Genomic DNA, 19,251 nt, shown 5'->3' on the forward strand with positions numbered 1-19,251 from the left:
TGGGTGGAGTGAAAACAGAGGGCTATGTCAGAAGCAGAATTGCTGCTGGAACTCAGCGGTGTTGGGCTGGGAAGAGAGGAGAGGAGAGGCCGGATCTCTGTGGTGGGGATGAGGGGAGCACGCGTAAGTGGACAGACACACGCCCCTTGGGGTGTCCCGGCCGGATGGCAGTTAGTCTGCCCTTCCTGATGTCCCAGAGACAGCCTGCTCTAAAAGGTGCCCCTGCCCTGCCTTCCACCCTGGTCCTGCTCCATCCTGTAACTCTCGTGTGTTTCTTCACGAGGTTAATCACATTCTGAATTAACCCTATTTATTTATTTGATTACTTACTGTTTTTCCTTCCCACTGGAGTCTTAGCCACCTGAGAACAGGGATCTTATTTGTCTTGCCCATTGCTTCGTTCACCATGAGTAGAGGCCATTAGGAGCTGTATTAATTTCCTGTGGCTGACATAATAAGCTACCACAACCTGGGTGGTTTCAAACAGCAGAAATTTACTCTCTCCTGGTTCAGGAGGCCAGAAATCAGAAATCAAGGTGTTGGCAGCGTCGGTTCCTTCTGGAGGCTCCGAGGCACAGCTTGTTCCCTGCCTGTCTTCTAGCCTCCAGTGGTTGCTGGCAGCCACTGGAATTAGTTCCTTGGCTTGGAGCCGCATGCTCACTCGGGTGCCCGCCTCCATCCTCATGTGGTCTCTTCCTCTTGTGTATCTCTGTGTGTTGTCTCCTCTTCTTGTTAGGACGTCAGTCATTGGATTATATCCACAAAGAGGCAAAAGAAGAGGTAGCAGAGGATGAGATGGTTGGGTAGCATCACCGACTCAATGGACATGAGCTTAGGCAAACTCTGGGAGATCATGAAGGACAGGGAGCCCTGGCATGCTTCAGTCCATGGGATTGAAAATAGTCAGACACAACTTAGCAACTGAACAACCACAAAAGACAGTCTTTCCAAATAAAGTCACATTCTGAAGTTCTGTGTAGACACGGATTTTTGAGGGACACTGTTCAACCCTCTACAGGTGCTCCACAAACTTTGTTGAATAAATGAGTCATGGGAGGTTTCCATTGACCTTCAGGTGTAAGTCCCAGAGGAAAGAGTGGACAAAAAGAAACAGAGGGGCTACCTGTGATTCTAAACAATCTAGGAGACAGTTCAGTCTTAGCTGCTGAGGACAAAAGCCCAGTGTTCTCAGGAATACTCCAGTAGAAAGACACTGGAGAAAAGACTTCATTTTTTTCCTATGAAAGCTTGGTGGATTTCTAGGTAGGGGCCATCATGACATTCGCAGGGCTCTGGGACTAAGCTCCTCACATGTAATTGGGGGTTCTGACACTGGACCCAGAGCTGTGCTTCTTATGAAACTGAATGACCTGGGGGCACCAGCAGGGAAAAGTTCCAAGGAAAATGGGAGCATCTTGAAGAAGTATTCAAATTTAAAAGTGTTTTGAAAAAGTACCAGAATCATCATGATGAGAAAAATGAGAATGTGCTTGGATTTCATTATACTGTGATTTAAGTTTCCTTTTGAATTTCATATCTGCTGGAGGCACTAGAATATTCTCAGCGCTCTCCAATGGGTTTAATCCAGCCCTTAGGGAGCCTCAGTATCTCTTTCTAAGCGGTTGGCAGTTTCTGCTAGAGCTTTAAGTAGATTCCTCATGTCTGTAACTTGGATCACGCAAGATAAAGCCCAAAGCAGGTTCAAGACACTGAGGAATTGAGAGGCCCTGCCTCATGACATGGAAGTGACCTTTCTTTAGCCAGAATGGCATCTCTGAGGGATACTGACCAGAAAAAGGAAAGAGGAAAATGTGTTCCGGTGGAGACACCAGGGATGCCATACTACTTGAAGTCCAATCAGAGGAGAGCATCATCTCCTTCCCTTTCCCCCTAACATCTTGTGGGGGCACTGAGACACAAGCTGCCCACCCCCTAAGCAAGGTCCTGCTCTGTGGATCTTGGGATGGGCGATGTCCAATAGCCTGCTGGAGATTTTCTTTCTGCATTGTTGTTCCTTTGAGTATTCCCCAGCCTGTCTGTAGTTAGATATTCTATCTTGGTCTCAGCCATTCTTGAAGGCATTAAAGCTCAGCTCAGGGAGTAGTATTTCAAGGAGAAAGGCAACAGTCTGGACAACTGGTAGTGAGTTGGCAAGTAAAGTTGGCAAGCGCAAATGATGAGCTGAGTTGTCGAGAAACAGGAGGCTGCCTGAAGCGCAGGTGACAGTCAGGATGAATCTCTGTGTGACGTGCAGGCATCTCCAGAAAGATTCAGAAACAGTTGAGGTAGGAAAATTCCTCCCCAAAGTAGGCTTCTTAAAGTTCTGCAGAATGGGTTTTCAAGCTGCTGAGTGTTAAAGGTAACACTGACTTGTGACAGTTGAGGAGATAGGAAACCTGGATTATACACTCTAATTTATATTCACCCAGAGTTGTTGGCTTTTAACTTTTGCTATGTCCTGATTGAAGCTGTCTGCTGCTGTTAGATATTTTCTCTCTTATTGGTATTTAGTGTCCATGGTGACTTTTCAGTTGATCTGCGCCTTGCTTATAAGGTACCACATCACCACCACTGCCCTGGCAGAGTGTGGTTGAGCTGCAGAACTTGGCAGCCAGGCTGAGCAGTGCTGTGCGTGGGGCCTGTGTGGAACTGGGGCTGTGCCAAGTCCTGAAAGGCAGACAGTCGTGTTCACTCACAGAAGTGCCGGCTGTGGCCAAGCATTGCATGGGAGAATCATTAGCATGTGATTTTTTAAAAAAGTGTTCCTTAATTCAGAGTGGCTGTATTTGTTTTTGTGTTAATAACTGACAATGTCCTATTGGGTGGACTCTCGAAATAAATGTTTCAAATCATGTGTCCTCTTAGAAAAATGACTGGAAGCTTGCACACAATTGCATTGTGTGGTTATCATGCTTGGGAGTAAAGTGAAAGCCTGGTGACTGACCTGCTCCCTTGCCTTCACACGAAGACGTTTGCTCTGTTCCGGGACGAGGGAGGTCCTCACCCATGCAAAGGACCCTGTGGATGCCCAGTTACTCCAAAGAACCCCCTCTGCTTCAGAGTTGATGACATTTTCTGCTCCCCAGCAGAGGGTTGAGCTTGAACTTTTTATGGGCCCTGATAGCAGCTGGGGATTCCTCTCCCCCTCTGTTTTCCTGCCACCCACAGCCTCCCGAGAGGCAGGATAAAAGAGAGTGCTGTTGCTTTTCCTTTCTTCTCTGACTTTGATTTTCTATTCCTCCTCTGTGTTTCGGAAAACAGTAAAACAAGCAAACAAATAAGATAGAGCTCAGTCCCCTCTGAGCTTTACTTTCCTTCCTGGTCTCCCCTGCATCAACTGCCCTGCCCCCATGGTTCTGCTCCATTTCCCTGCTGGATTTCTTCTCAGTTTCTCCTCTTTCCTCTTTGTACTAGTTATGATTTGAATTTGGCTGCTTCAAAGCAGAACAAATAACAGTGATTCAAACGAATGAAAGTTTGAATCTCACATGAAAATATGTGCTGGTTGGTGATCACAGGGACCTGGGCTCCTTCTAGCTTGTCCCACCCTCTTGCCAGGGAGTTACCTGGGTTCTCCATTGTTGACACTCTGTGGCCCGCACATCTGAATTCACTCCCAAATAGAGGGAGAAGGAATATATAGGGATACAGCACCACCTGGTAGGTCCTGGAAAATTGTCCTCAGCACTTCTACTTGCATGCTTTTGACTACATCTTTTGGCTACAGGACAGATTGGGAGAGGAAGTCTCTAGTTGGTGACCAAGCATTCCGCTAAAACCAAGGGATTCTGTTATCAAAAGGAGAAAGCAGAGAGATATGAGGGGACAAATACCACTCATGCTGTTAAATTACATGCTGGAAGATGATAGAGGGTTATGATAAAGCAGATTAGATTCAAAGTAGCTAATGGAAAACAAGAAGGAAAAAAATGTTCAACTACTCCAGTAAGTCCAAATATATTAGTCCCCCAATCATGCCCTATAAATATACAGACCCTAGAGCAGCCTCTCAGCACTTCTTGTGAGAAGTGAAAGCGTTAGTCCCTCAGTTGTATCCGACTCTTTGCGACCCCATGGACTGTAGCCCACCAGGCTCCTCTGTCCATGGAATTCTCCAGGCAAGACTCCTGGAGTCCATTTCCAGTCCCTTCTCCACAGATCTTCCTGACCCAGGGATTGAACCCAGACTCCTGGATTGCAGGCAGATTATTTACTGTCTGAGCCACCAGGGAAGCCCCCTGCAGGTCTTACAGAGAGCAAAAAGAATTTCACGGCCATTTATGCTAAACCAACATGGCTCCCACCCAGCTCTCCCTCTCACTTGCTGTAAGACTTTAGGAAGTGACATAACGTCCCTGAACTTGAATTTCCACATCTATTAAGTGGGGACCGTAATACCTTCTTTGCTGTGATAGTTACAGATGATAATACATGGAAGTTGATTCTTATGATGGTTGCAGCAAGGTGAGCTTGCAAGAAATGTTGGCTGGTGTAGTTTCCCACAAGATAAAAGTTGTTTTGGAAGCTGTACTGGATGTCCCTGAATTAGAATCCACAAACAGAAATGGCAATTGCTGATTCCAATGATGGCATTGGAACTCTGTGATGAGGACCTGGGGGGAGCTCCTTATGGAGCCTAAAGGAAGGATTCTTTTGGGTGTGTTATTAGGTTGGATATTTCCAGAAGGAGAACTTGAAGGCAAGAAAATTGGAGGTGGTCCAGGAAACACTGATAGGAAGTGGGGAAGTGAGAGAAGGGAAGGAAACCAACCTCATTAAGCAGATTACTGCTGTGTGCAGTGGGACACAATCTGCTGGGCAATTCTGGAGACAGTGTAGAAATAGCTCAGGTTATCCCACCTGAAGAGCTAGCCATCCACCAGCTTCCACCCGTTATGGGTAGAAGTCAGCTCCAGAGCCTATTAACCCCCTGGCACTCTGCCACTCCCTCTTCTGGCTCAGTAGGCCAGGGAAAGCCACCTGGCAAAGAGCCATAGGTGCATGCAGGTGGGAGCCACCGGGTTGGCTTGTGCTGAGAATATAGGTGAGATTCTCACAGAATGGCTTCTGCTGTACTGGGTGGCCTCACCCGGGGCACAGACCTTCCCCTGTGGTCTGAGAGTGAAGCCTGGGGGTGAGAAGGCCCATCCTCTTCTTATAGCTCTGCTTCCACTCTGTTCAATAGAGAGTAATTCAGTCATTTTCTGTGTTTAATAAACAACCAGATCCCTCTGGTGACTGCTGTGAATCAGTGCCCAAGGATTTTGTTTTTCCTAAAACAAAGGTTGATGTGCAGTTAAGGTTGATGTACAAGGTTAAAGACCTTGTACCTCATGGATCAGTATAATCCAGCAGAAGGTGTTTCACGATGGTGACGTGGGAGGATTCTGCAGTCACCTCCCGCCACGGCCACACCTAATTTACAGCAAATCTACGTGTGGAACAATCTCCTCTGGAAGAGGCCTGAAAACTAGCTGAGCAACCCCTTCATGTCTGCAAGGAAGCAAATGATGGGGCAGGCTGAGATGCAGTCCTGCCCAAAACACTACCCCGGGCATGACTACCCACCCTGGGAGGAACTCCACACCTAAGGGTTCTCCCTGAGGAGCAAAGGGTTTAGGCCCCATGTCAGGTGCCCCAGCTTTTAAGGCCTGAGCCTGAGGACAAGCCTCCAAACACCTGGCTTTGAAAACCAACAGGGCTTGTGTCCACATGACCAAAAGGGTTGTAATGAGCTGGGGAAGGGCTGGTGCACAGACTAAGTGGCCACGGCATGCTCAGACCACTGTTTGAAAAGTCCTGGACTTTTTGTCAAAGAGCTGCACCCGCTGATCTTGATCTTGGGCAGGCATCATTTTGAATCTTGTTAAACCCCATGGGCTCTTTTTTCAGTTTAGACTTAATGGGCACCATTTTCCCATTCTCCCACAGCATCAGTGGTTCTCATGGGGCAGCATTCGCGGACGTCATTGGGTGCCTTGGTTTCTACAGCAGCTGCCCAGGGGCACCCCTGATGGTCTGACTCTGGAGGTGGGGATCTTGAGCTCCTGGGTCCCTGGGATGGTAACATGCCACCCGCAGGGGACTGCATAGATGGTGGACTGAGATACTCGCAGTCTTTCCGAGAAAGAGGCCTATTTGCTTGTTCTGGAGCTTTGGTTCAAAGGCAGGCTTCTGGCCTGGCACCCTCCTCCTAGGGGCCAGGAGGGGGGCTCTCGGAACAGAGGCAGGGGGATGCCGTCTTTGCACCCTCCCTCTGCTGGGCTCCAGCTTACTGATATTGTCCAGAAAGGCACTTAGACACTTGTCTGGAGCTCTGAGTTTTGTGACTTTCACTCTGGGGACACCTCTAGATCATCTGGCCAGAGGGACTTTTGCATGCATACTAAAGGGTGGTATGTATTTGCATATTTTAAAACCTGCTTCCTGAGAGTCTGGCTTCCAATCAATCTGCGTCTAGGTGCTGACTCAAATCCCTCCTCCCCTGCCTTGGGACAGTGACAGGTCTTGGCATACCCTCAATCCCTGGGAGCGATTAAAACATGAAATAGGCTGCTTGGACACTCAAAAATGTTTGAGAGGCAACCAAGAGCCAGGGCAAGATTGAAGGTTCACTTCCTATAAAAGGCCACTGCTTCAAGACTGAGAGAGAGAATTGTTTCCTCTAATATACAGAATCCAAAAAAGAGGGTCAAGCAAAATGAGGAAACAGAGGAGCATGTTCCAAACAAAAGAACAAGATATAACCTCAGAAAGAAGCAATGAAACAGGAAAAATTTGGCAGTTTATCTTGTCATCCAGGGGTGAGATTCTGACTTTGCTGCTGCTGCTAAGGTGCTTCAGTCGTGTCCGACTCTGTGCGATCCCATAGACAGCAGCCCACCAGGCTCCCCAGTCCCTGGGATTCTCCAGGCAAGAACACTGGAGTGGGTTGCCATTTCCTTCTCCACTGCATGAAAGTAAAAAGTGAAAGTGAAGTCGCTGAGTCGTATCCGACTCTTAGCGACCCAATGGACTGCAGCCCACCAGGCTCCTCCGTCCATGGGATTTTCCAGGCAAGAGTACTGGAGTGGGGTGCCACCGCCTAATCCAGATTCTGACTGCTTAATCACAATTATGGTCATAATGGATTGAGTGCTTCCACAGTAATAGGGACTGTGCTAAGCACATTGCCGTGTAATCTCGTTAACGCTCATGACTTCCCTGTGATATATGCATTATTCCCATTTAGCAGCTACAGAAGTTGAGGCTTAAAAGTTGGGACAGATTATAAGATGGTCATCAGATGGTATCACATGCTTCTTTGCTTTTATAAGACAATGAATGCTTATGTCTAAGACTTGGAGTCTTAGGTTGGGTTTGCATGATTCTGCCTTAAACTATTCAGAAGGTAGATGTCACATACACACACCTGGAGCTCTGTCTCCTCTGGTTGTTCCTTAATTTTGCAACATTGCCCAGCTCTTTTCCTCTTCCTCCCCCTGCCTTTTTAATTTTTTTACCTCTCAAATAGCTTGAGCCTGGAAGAAGAAAGAAAACTTGCTGGATGTTACTAGCTGTGTGGTAGGAAATGAGAGCAGAAAGATACAAGGTATTTGGCAAGGGCGACCCCAGTCAAACATTGCTCATCTTGCTGTGTGGCTGCGGTGAGGCAGCCTCTACAGCTTGTATGGGGAGTGCTCTGTGTAGAAGGCCAGCTTCTCAATTTACTTTATAAAATAAGTTTAGTACATCTGAAAGTTCTTCTTCCTATTGTGCAAAATCAGAGTGCAGATTGCTAACGGCTTTCTGGTCAGTCTGCCTTAACCCTGCTGGAGCAAACCTACCTAGGGATGCAGCTAAGTATTAATATTAATAGATATGATGTGTTTTACATTCTTGGCCCTCTTTCTAGGCTGCATTATGAGCGCCAGTGGGGAGAGCAAATCGTATTACAAGGACATATTTCCAATCTGTTAGCTCAACATTTAACTCCTTTTATACAGCCTGGTAAATAGCCCTCAGATGGTAATGAATTCTAATTGTAGCCAAGGAGGAGGAAAAAAGGAATGCAAAGCTCCACTCCCTGCAATCCCTTGGAACAATCTGGTCCTTCAGAAGAGGCTGCTTTCAGAATCACAATTTCTAAATGAAAGGTCTGATTGAATTTGTGCTGGGCAGCCTGGGTGAGTGGATGTGTGGCTGAAAATCCTCCGATGTTCTGCAGGAGCTTGTTAGCAACTTGTTACTCCCCGTGGTTTCTCTTTCATAATTGTGCACAGCAGGCTGGCATGAAGAGTGTAACCTTTCTTTGAAGTGTGAAAATGCATTAACTTATGGTATCATTTTGAAGTCATGACCAGCCTTGGAGTGAGCAATATGGAATAAATATTCACAGGTGACGCTGCACTGTTAAGGGTTTTTATAACTCTTTCTCTCCTTTCCATTTCTGTTAGCACCCTTGCAATTGCTAAAATAAATAAATAAAAGTACCTTTTTAGACTGTAAAGAATAAAATCTATATCTCTACAGATGGTGACTGCAGCCATGAAATTAAAAGACGCTTACTCCTTGGAAGGAAAGTTATGACCAACCTAGATAGCATATTCAAAAGCAGAGACATTACTTTGCCAACAAAGGTTCGTCTGGTCAAGGCTATGGTTTTCCCTGTGGTCATGTATGGATGTGAGAGTTGGACTGTGAAGAAGGCTGAGCACCAAAGAATTGATGCTTTTGAACTGTGGTGTTGGAGAAGACTCTTGAGAGTCCCTTGGACTGCAAGGAGATCCAACCAGTCCGTTCTGGAGGAGATCAGCCCTGGATTTCTTTGGAAGGAATGATGCTAAAGCTGAAACTCCAGTACTTTGGCCACCTCATGCGAAGAGTTGACTCATTAGAAAAGACTCTGATGCTGGGAGGGATTGGGGGCAGGAGGAGAAGGGGACGACAGAGGATGAGATGGCTGGATGGCATCACTGACTCGATGGGTGTGAGTCTGAGTGAACTCTGGGAGTTGGTGAGGGACAGGGAGGCCTGGCGTGTTGCGATTCATGGGGTCGCAAAGAGTTGGACACGACTGAGTGACTGATCTGATCTGATATATATATACACACACACACACACACACACACACACATTAAGCATTTTTGTTGGTGGTATAGATCAGAATAAAGCATCAACTTTTTTCCCAGAATTACATTTATTTATTCATTAAGTATTAATTGATCTGTGACTCTGTGCTGGGTCCTGACTGAATACAAGGACATAAAGAAGAAGACATAAACCCTGCCCTCAAAAACCTCACAGCATTACTCATAAAATAAATCAATGGCCCATGTTCATTGCATGGCTTCTTGGGTGTCAATCAAGAATGATTAGACAGCTTATAATTCATTAAACATATTCAGATATAAATGATAACCCTTCAAAATATATACGTCAATCCCAATCTCTCAGTCCATCCCACCCCTCCCTCCCCTTCCCCCCTTGGTATCCATACATTTATTTTCTATGTCTGTGCCTCTATTTCTGCTTTGCAGATAAGTTCATCTGTATCATTTTTGTAGATTCCACATATATGAGTTAATGACTGAAGCAACTTAGCAGCAGCAGCAGCAGCGGACAATATTAGTTTTTCTCTTTTTGACTTATTTCACTCTATATGACTAGGTCCACCCATGTCTCTGCAAATGGCGCAATAAGTATAAAATAGATAACTAATGAGAACCAATCATACAGCACAGGGAACTCTACGCAGTACTCTGGGGTGACCTAAATGAGAAGAAAATCCAAAAAAGGGGGGATATATGTATACATGTAGCTGATTCACTTTGCTATACAGCAGAAAATAACATAACACTGTAAAATAACTATACTGCAATAAAAAAAACAAACAAGCTATGCTCCAATATAAAATAAAAACTGAACAAACAAACCAACAAAAACAACCCCCCCCCCACTAATTGTATATATAAGATCTTTTTTTGGCATATGTACTTGCTTTGTACAGTGAAAATATTAAAGAGTAATATGTTTTTATCATAGATATCAACATTCAGACTCTAAATTACTCTGCTACAGGCCTGAAACATGGGATGTAATTATATTTTTATTGCATTGAGGGAAATTTCATAAGTCCCAGATATTGGTGAATGTCCCTGCTAGCAACCCCTCCATATTTATCTGCATTGCCTTGACTCTTTTCTTCTTACTTTTTCTCAACCCGCCCTCCTCCTACTTTTTTTTGAGCAGTGAGAGGGATATCTCTTCCAGTGCAAGGTTAATTCTTAAAACTTTCCTTCAAGTCTCATCCCTTCCTACCTCTCTAAGGTATCTATCTCAAGTCCCTGTCCCACTTCTTGCTTTTGTAGAAGCTCCCTTAATAATGAGGTGAAGTCTATCAAGATGTCAAAGTAGTCTAAACCCAACAGATTAAAAAAAAATCCCCTTCCTGAACTTCATGCCCACTCCTGTAATGGCCCTGTCTCTTCTTATCTCTCTCCTGGTCTCTTGTAGATAACTAATCTTTCAGAATGACTTATCTACACAGATTTCCTCCTAGTTTTCTCCCATTTCAAAACAGCGATCTACGAATGCATCCTCTTCTCCCATGAAAAGCCTTCCATCAATTCCCTAATGACCTTCTAGTTGCAAAGTTAATGAATATTTTCCATTTTGACTTTATTTCTCTGCACTATTGATAACTATTGATCACTTTCACCTTTTAAAATTAACTTAAAATATATACAAATATGGTACACACTCTAGGTGAAATATGACATCAATCCTGGAGGTACACCATGTGGTAATTTACAGGCCCCTTCTCTTGTCTATGACTCTCCAGCCTTACTTTCTTAAGGACCTTTTTTTTTTTTGACAGTCTCTTGTATGTCCTTCCAGAAATATTCAATTCAGATTCAATATGGAAAAAATACAAGGAGATCATGCCACACATATCATTCTTCTGTGACCTCTTTTCATGTAATGTCTGTTAAACATCTTCACATATCAGCACATCGTTGTAAACTCTCTCCTTCTGAAAAGATCCTGCTCACCAACCCACAACAGTGCTCTTTCTTCTCTCTGTAAGCATCTTCTAGTCTCCTCCGCAAGGACCAGTGTCTGAGTCCTGTTCTAGGGTATCTGAGTCTCAGCTCCCACTGTTTCTATGGCAGAGACCATCAAATGCCATTCACTACTGTATGCTCTTTTACTCTAAGCTTTATCTCCTGGCAAGATCACTTTTCTGACTTCCATACTTAACTGCCTATCATATGCTTCATCTTGAATAGACTGCAGAAATGTGGAATGTAACATGTCAGGAACTCAGCTTATGCTTCTTCTCTGTTCTCATTTCCCAACCCTTCTTCTTATCTCTAATTTCCAACCGTAGTGACTGCTGTCTCACCCAACAAGTTGCTAATGTCAGACACCTGGAGTCATCATTCATTTCTCTGTGTCCTTTATCTTCATGTATAATCATCAAGTCTTTTTTAACTCCTAACTGTTTTTTTAACACAATCACTTATTTACATCCCATTGTTATTCTCCTCATATAAGCCACCAAATTTCTCATCTAAAGTGTTACAATAAACCTCTTTATAAATAACTCTTCCTGTAGTCCTATATTCTCCCCACCAGAGTCTTATTTCTAAGATACAAAATAAGACAAAGTTTGAATTTCTTCATAAAGCTAGTAAGAGACTATCCCCCATCACACTCATTACAATTCTTTTTCTTTTATATTCATCTGCCCCTCCCTCTGTACTGTGGGCTTCCCTGGTGGCTCAGATGGTAAAAAATCTACCTGCAATGTGGGAGGCCCAGGTTTGATCCCTGGGTTGGAAAGATCCCCTGGAGAAGGAAATGGCAACCCACTCCAGTATTCTTGCCTTGAGAATTCCATGGACAGAAGAGCCTGGTGGGCTACGGTCCATGGGGTCAAAATAGACAGACATGATTGAGCAACTAACACTTTCACTTTCACTTTTCCCTCTGTACTAGAGACCTGCTGAAACAACAGTTCTCTTATTTGCATCTCTGTTTGTCCCTACCACCTGGCCAGAGGGACAGCATCATCAAATGTTGTCTTCAAGAGAACTGACAGCCCTTTTCCAATTATCACTTTGTTGATTGGGAGGCAGATGTCCATGTGCTATGTTGGTCCTTTCTCCCAATCTCTGCTTATCCGCAAGTTGTTTATTTTTATTTTAATTTCTCAAATAGGGACTGGATTTCTAGATTCTTTGTAGAATTAGGAAATTGGCCACCTCATGCGAAGAGTTGACTCATTGGAAAAGACTCTGATGCTGGGAGAGGATTGGGGGCAGGAGGAGAAGGGGACGACAGAGGATGAGATGGCTGGATGGCATCACTGACTCGATGGATGTGAGTCTCAGTGAACTCCGGGAGTTGGTGATGGACAGGGAGGCCTGGGGTGCTGTGATTCATGGGGTCCCAAAGAGTCGGACACGACTGAGCGACTGGTCTGATCTGATCTGAATAACTTTTTCCAGCATTTGCTCTAATGTATATGCATGTCTGGTCTGTGATGTCCTTCCAGGGCTCAGAGGGGCCAAAGCAGTGTCTACCCGTGGTGTTGGAAACCTCTGCATTGCAGCTTAGAAAGTCATAAGGCTGCAGCTAGTAGACAGTGATGGCATTGGCCTAGAAGAGACCTGAATTCTAGAACTCCTGAGAACTGATTATGTGCCAGAAGAGAAATTGGGAGGATTAGAAGAATATAAAATGCCAAAGAAAGTAAAAAACGCACAAGACTTTACTACAGAAGTAAAAATTTATTACTGGCAGCAGAAAATCTATTTGGCTTGAAGGATAATATGTCTCTAGAGCTCTCCTCACAAGAAACCTATATATCCTGGATTTAGTCACTAGGAGCCTGTGGGGCTGGATCTGGGCAGCTCCTAGAAATCCTTGATGCTTTGACTTAATGATGGATTAAGAGGTATGATGGATGCACAAAATATTTGGAATGTGAATATATAAGGTTTCTGATTGGATTTGGGGAATGGGAGTAAGAGAGATTGGAAATAGGTTTCTAACTTGGATAACTAGATAGGTGTGTGTGTGTGTGTGTGAGCGTGTGCGTGCACGCATGCACATGCGTGCTCAGTCGTGCCTGACTCTTGTGTCCCCATGTCCCTCCTCTGTCAATGAAACTTTCCAGGCAAGAATATTGGTGCAGAAGGGGTTACCATTTCCTACTTTAGGGGATCTTCCCAACCCAGGGATTGAACCTGGTGTTTCTTTTTTCTCCTGGATTGGCAGGTGGATTTTTACCACTGGTGCCACCCGGGAAGCCCACTGGATAGATGGTGGTCCCACAAAAAGTGTAGAAAATAGAATGAGAAGTAGGTTTGAAGGTGAATACTGTGGTTTTAGTTTTGGTTTGAGTTCTCTGGAAGATATCCAGGTGGAGATACAAGGCTGTGAAGCTTGTGAGGAGTATTATGTTAGAGATAATAGATTTGGAGAATTCCTTACCATATACATAGTAACTGAAATCAGTGCAATGGGAAGACTTAGCTCTTCATTTTCTCTACACGTATAGTTCAGGCAAGGCTCTCCCACTTACACTTGCTACGTTTACTACAAATTCCCCCACTAGATCCTCCCCTTTCTTGAATCCAGCACTGTCTTCTGAAATCCCAGCAATCTCAGGAAACCCAAGTGATTCTTTGTATCCAGGAGAGGGAACGTTAACATGAAGAGTGGGAAAAGTAGTGGTGCCCCCACATTTCAGAGTTAAGTGGAGACTGAAGACCTCACTGGGGACTCACTCACCTGTCAGAAAAGCAGGCGGGACCCCCACGAGAACACCAGTCACAGAAGTTAAGTCAGGAGAGCTTCACAAAAGAGAGGTCAAGGAACCACTTATCTGAATTTTCTCCAGTGCTGGTGAACTCCAGGCTGCCTTGGATATATTCTCCAAGAAGCTAGTGACCATAATTGCCCTATTGCTTGTTAATTGCTATGATATTTTTTCAAGGGCAAAAAACTACTTCGAGAAACTACATTTAAAATGAGTCACATGTGGAACTTCGCTGGTGGTCCAGTGGTTAAGATCCTGCGCTTCCATGGCAGGGAGCACAGGGTCGATCCCTGGTCAGGGAACCAAGATCGCACATGCCATGTGGTGTGGCCAAAAAAAAGAAGAAAGAAAATATAAAATGAGTCACATACCAAGTCCAGTCTATTGTCAGGAGGCTCAGCCAGCTCTGACTCAGACCCTCATCCTTAGGAAGCTGTCTCATATCTGTTGACCACAAGGGTGGATATGTGCCACTTCAGGATGAAATTTTAAAAATGTGTTTTGCTTAAAATTTTTTTAAATAATTTTTTCAAGCAGTTTAGTGTTCTCAACAAAATTAAGAGGAAGCTACAGAGGTTCCCGTATGCCCCGTACATGCATGGTCTCCTTCATTATCAACATCCCGCACTACAATGCTGCATTTCTTACAGCTGATGAGCCCTGGCACATCATTTACCACCCCAAATCCATATGAAAGGAGTGAAAGTGTTAATTGCTCAGTCGTGTCTGACTTTTTGTGATCCCATGGACTGTACCTTGCCAGGCTCCTCTGTCCATGGAATTCTCCAGGTCAGAATACTGGAGTGGGTAGCCAGTCCCATTTCCAGAGGACCTTCCTGATCTGGGGATCAAACCCATATCTCCTGCACTTTAGGCAGATTCTTTCCTGTCTGAGCCAATAGGGAAGCCCCACTGGAACACTGAGTAATGATATTAGCATGTCTCAGGTGGTGCTAGTGGTAAAGAAGCCACCTGCCAGTGCAGGAGACACAAGAGATATGGGTTTGATCCCTGGGTCAGGAAAATCCCCTGGAGGAGGGCATGGCAACCCACTCCAGGATTTTTGCCTGGAGAATCCCATGGACAGAAGAGCCTGCTGGGCTACAGTCCAAAGGATCACAAAGAGTCAGACAGGACTGAAGCAACTTAGCGCACACACACACAAACACACAGAGCAATGCATCTTTTGAACAACATGTTTTGATTAGGTTGAAAAAATAAGCAGTAAAATTTTAGTTTAGAAAAGCTCAATGTGGGAAACATACAACCCTAACCTAACTCTTGAACAAAGGGTTCAGTTAAGATGAAGGTCATGGTTGAAGTACATCAGTTGATTATCTGTTTTGCACATCACTGTAATTTTTTTAGAAAGACATTTCATAGTTTGTTCACCAATGTTTTGATGAGGCCATGTTCTGATATTCTCTACAAACAACAGTGTCCCTTTCCAGCAAAGATGATCCCAAGTACGGGTTGTATTGCTGGAGATTTTAGAGAGGGACTCTGAGGCAGGCGTGGGGTAGACAGGCAGCAGGAGCAGTTCTCTCAAGTATAGAGTGCTTGTTCCAGCCACATGTGTCATATTTGTGTTAAGGCCACTGGAAAATGAGTTCCTGAGTATCAGGCGTTACGTTGATTGCTTCCCACTCATATATTCTTGTGTAGGTACTATTATCCTCATTTTACCCAGAATGGATGAACTTATCCAAGGGCACATCGTGTAAATTGTAAACATTCATGGTTCATGAAGTCCTCAGTGGAGGAAGACTTCTTAAGAAAAAAATGAGGTGTACACTTGATTTGGGGAACACAATGCCCTTATCATAGAATTGTTTTTGTTTCAGGGCCAATAACCACAATATTTTTCCAGCAAGATACTGATGTTTTGTCTTTTTTTTTTCCCCCACTCACTCAAATGAGTCAGAGACTTTTAAAAGCTTAAAAAGGTAATTGAATAAACTGTCCTTGTAAAAGCACTCTGGGTTTAAGGAGGTTTGACCATTCCAGCTTATGTTAAAGATGGAAAATTATGTTTTTAAGATAATTACATGTTCCTTTTGATAAAGCAAAAACATTCACAAACACAGATGTAGTTTCAGACTGGTCTGCTGAGCCTGTTGCCAGCTGTGATTAACTTGTGGTAACGACTCTTCTCCTCCCTAGGGAGAAGCCAGCCGCTCAGGGTGGTGAGGGGAGGTGGTGAGGAAAGAGTAGACTGGCTTAGTAGGGTCACACTTCACATGCAGCTCACACTTTACCTTCAGAGGCCACTGACTTAACTTAGGAGGTCAGGCATGTTACACACTGATGGTTAAGAAAGGACATGTAAGAGGCCTTGGGATACACCAGCTAAAGTTGTATGCTGCTAAGTCACTTCAGTCGTGTCCGACTCTGTGCGACCCCAGAGACGGCAGCCCACCAGGCTCCCCCGTCCCTGGGATTCTCCAGGCAAGAACACTGGAGTGGGTTGCCATTTCCTTCTCCAATGCATGAAAGTGAAAAGTGAAAGTGAAGTCGCTCAGTCGTGTCCGACCCCTAGCGACCCCATGGACTGCAGCCCACCAGGCTCTTCCATCCATGGGATTTTCCAGGCAAGAGTACTGGAGTAGGGTGCCATTGCCTTCTCTGTAAAGTTGTATAGCTACTTGCAATGTAATATTTCAACAGAGTGCTTCTGTAACTTGTATAGAACTCATATCCACTGATGGTTCCTCCTCTGTGTCCTTTGCTGGTTCCTTTGCATCTTCCAGATCTCTTTACCTCCCAGAGCCAGGTCCTATTTTTCTCTAACTGCATTTACCATATTATCTGAATTCATCAAGTACCACCTGAAAGGTGATGAGTTCCAAAGTTAAATCGTCAGCCCAACCTCTCCCCAGACTCCAAACTCATTTTGAATGATCTCCTTAACATTTCCTCTTGATGTCTAGTAAATTTCCTAAACTCATCACGTCCAAAATGGACTGATCTCCTAATCACCAGCCTTCTATCTTCCTTTCTGTATCTTAGTGAAATTCCATCTTTCCTGTTGCTTAAGCTAAAGAACTTTTGAGTCATCCTTGACTCCTGTCTCTCCCTCTCTACATGTAAACCATCAACAGGGACTTCCCTGGTGGTCCAGTGGTTAAGGCTCTGCGATTCCACTGCAGTGGGTTTGGGTCCTTTGTTGGGGGAACTGCTAAAGCTGAAACTGCAGTACTTTGGCCACCTCATGCGAAGAGGTGACTCATTGGAAAAGACTCTGATGCTGGGAGGGATTGGGGGCAGGAGGAGAAGGGGACGACAGAGGATGAGACGGCTGGATGGCATCACTGACTCGATGGACGTGAGTCTGAGTGAACTCCGGGAGTTGGTGATGGACAGGGAGGCCTGGCATGCTGTGATTCATGGGGTCACAAAGAGTTGGACACGACTGAGCGACTGATCTGATCTGATCTGAATATACTGCAAGCTGCACTGGGGGAGAGGGGCAAAAAAAAAAAAGTATACAAGCAACACAATTGCTCTTGGCTATATCTCCAAAATATATCTGGAAGCTAACCACTTCTTACCATATCTATCTCTGTCCCCCTGGGTTCAAACTACTGTCTTTTCTTATCCCTCTTGTCTCCACTATCTGTTCCTAACTCAGCAGTCAGAGGAATCTTTCTAAATGAGGTTTAAAGACATTCTGTTCTTCTGCTCAAAACCCTCCAGTGGTTTCCTTCTCCTCTTGTTACTCCCTCCCCTCCAGCCACACTGGTTTATTTCTCTGAGGGTCATTGACATGCCAGGCACAACTCACACTAAGACGGTTTGTTAAGACATGGATTTCCGGACCCCGCCCCCGGAGTTTGTGATTCATCAGGGCTGGGTTGTGATTGGTTAATTTGCATTTCTGAAAGTTTCCAGGTGACTTTGTTGCTGGTGTTGCAGGACAACACCTTGAAAACCACTAGTGGTGTGCTGATAAATCAGATCCCTTAGAGAGTGGGTGGAATGCCTGAATAAAGTATCTGCTGCTTTCTCTGATGTGAATACCCCCACCTCAGCCAATTTTAACTTCTCAGCCCTATATCAATTGGCTCACAAAATTCCTAAAAATTTAACAATCGCCTCTCAGAAGCACACCCTTGGAATGGAACCACTGATTTAGGACAATTCTCCAGACCCTGCTTAGGGAACAGGATTAAGGAAAGGAGTGATCACTTATTTTATAATTACAATGTGCAGGTCAGTGTTTTGGTCCTTGACATAAAATGTTTAATTTTGTCCTAGTAACAAATCTGTGAGGTTGTATTTTTTTATTTCCATTTTTTTTTTTAAGATGAGGAAATTGAGAAGTCAATTATTACTTTTCTGAGTCACATAACTGAGGTTTGAATTCAGGACTGAGTGAACACAAAGCCCCTCTCCCTCAAAAAAAAAAAAAAAAAAAGGCCCTGAACCTCTGTGGATGGCATCATATGACTGTAGTCATCAGCATAGGGCTAGGAAATGAAAAAGTGAGACGCTAAAAGTAACCTATGGCACAGGAATAGATGTAAGCTGACCTTAGAGGTGGCTGAATTCTGTTCAACTAGGTTTTTGGAAAAGAGCTCTGGTGAGTAAACTTATATACAAAGTAGGCTAGCTATGTGGGGACTGCAGCCCTCAGAACTGGTCACAGCCCATGGGCCAAGTGCAACTAGAGAACATGTTTCTTCCCCTGGTGACTGCCTGATAATACAGGAACTGGTAAGTGCAGATCAAAGGAGACAGCATAGCTTGTATATTGAGAATTCTGGTGCCAGGTGCTGAAATAACCTTCCTTTGAGGGCAAGTAAATTCTCTCGATGCAACAGAAGTTGCTCCAAGCAAAGGGTCCACTTGCTCCCCTGCTTAATTGCCTCACTAACCCTCATTCTGGATTGAGCTTCAATCCCTTCACTTTCTAAGCTTGGAACCCCTGGGACAGGTTTCCACTGGCATGCTTTGCAAGCAATGGGGGCAATTATCCAGGCATCAGAACTGCTTTCCTCAGGTCTTTTCTAGCCAAGCTCAGCCTCTGTTCCTCCAAATGGCCTGGAACACTGCCCTCTGTCTCAGCATCCCGTGCTGGTGGAGACCTGATCTCAGGCTGGGTAGTCTGGCTCTCTGGCCCAAATGAAAAGGCTTCAGGTCTAAATGTTAATGACCTAAGGCTGACCCCAAAGTCCAAGGCAGTGCAAAGTGAAGTCCAGTGTGATGAAAATCAAGTTGCATATTCTGAGCTAGTTTGATCGTCATACTTGGCTACTGGGTGAAAAGCTTTTCAGCTTCTGTTGTTCCCAAAGCGTTTCAACACGGCTCAAAGTGACAGAGGAAAAGTAACCCCAAAGAAGACTGGAGAAGATTCCATCTCTCATACGGATGGGCAAGCAAGGGCTATTCCATTATGTTTTTTTGAAAATCAGTACCTATTCATTCATCCAAATGCTTTT

At 44.6% G+C, this 19,251-nt stretch overlaps 1 long non-coding RNA gene across 3 annotated transcripts in view; it reads left to right on the forward strand.

Moving 5' to 3' along the window:
- The window catches only part of LOC138984193 (uncharacterized), a 282,161-nt gene that overhangs the window by 71,104 nt on the left and 191,806 nt on the right, over nt 1-19,251 (forward strand). The window contains exon 5 of one of the 3 annotated variants that reach the window (XR_011461455.1): nt 8,512-9,916. The exons of the other annotated variants lie outside the window; for them this stretch is intronic. This is a non-coding gene — a long non-coding RNA (uncharacterized lncRNA). Of the gene's footprint in view, nt 1-8,511; nt 9,917-19,251 lie in introns of those variants that run through there. 3 annotated transcript variants of the gene reach the window in all.

Source organism: Bos mutus, chromosome 20, assembly GCF_027580195.1.
Source record: "Bos mutus isolate GX-2022 chromosome 20, NWIPB_WYAK_1.1, whole genome shotgun sequence".
In the NCBI taxonomy this organism is placed as follows: Eukaryota; Metazoa; Chordata; class Mammalia; order Artiodactyla; family Bovidae; genus Bos; species Bos mutus.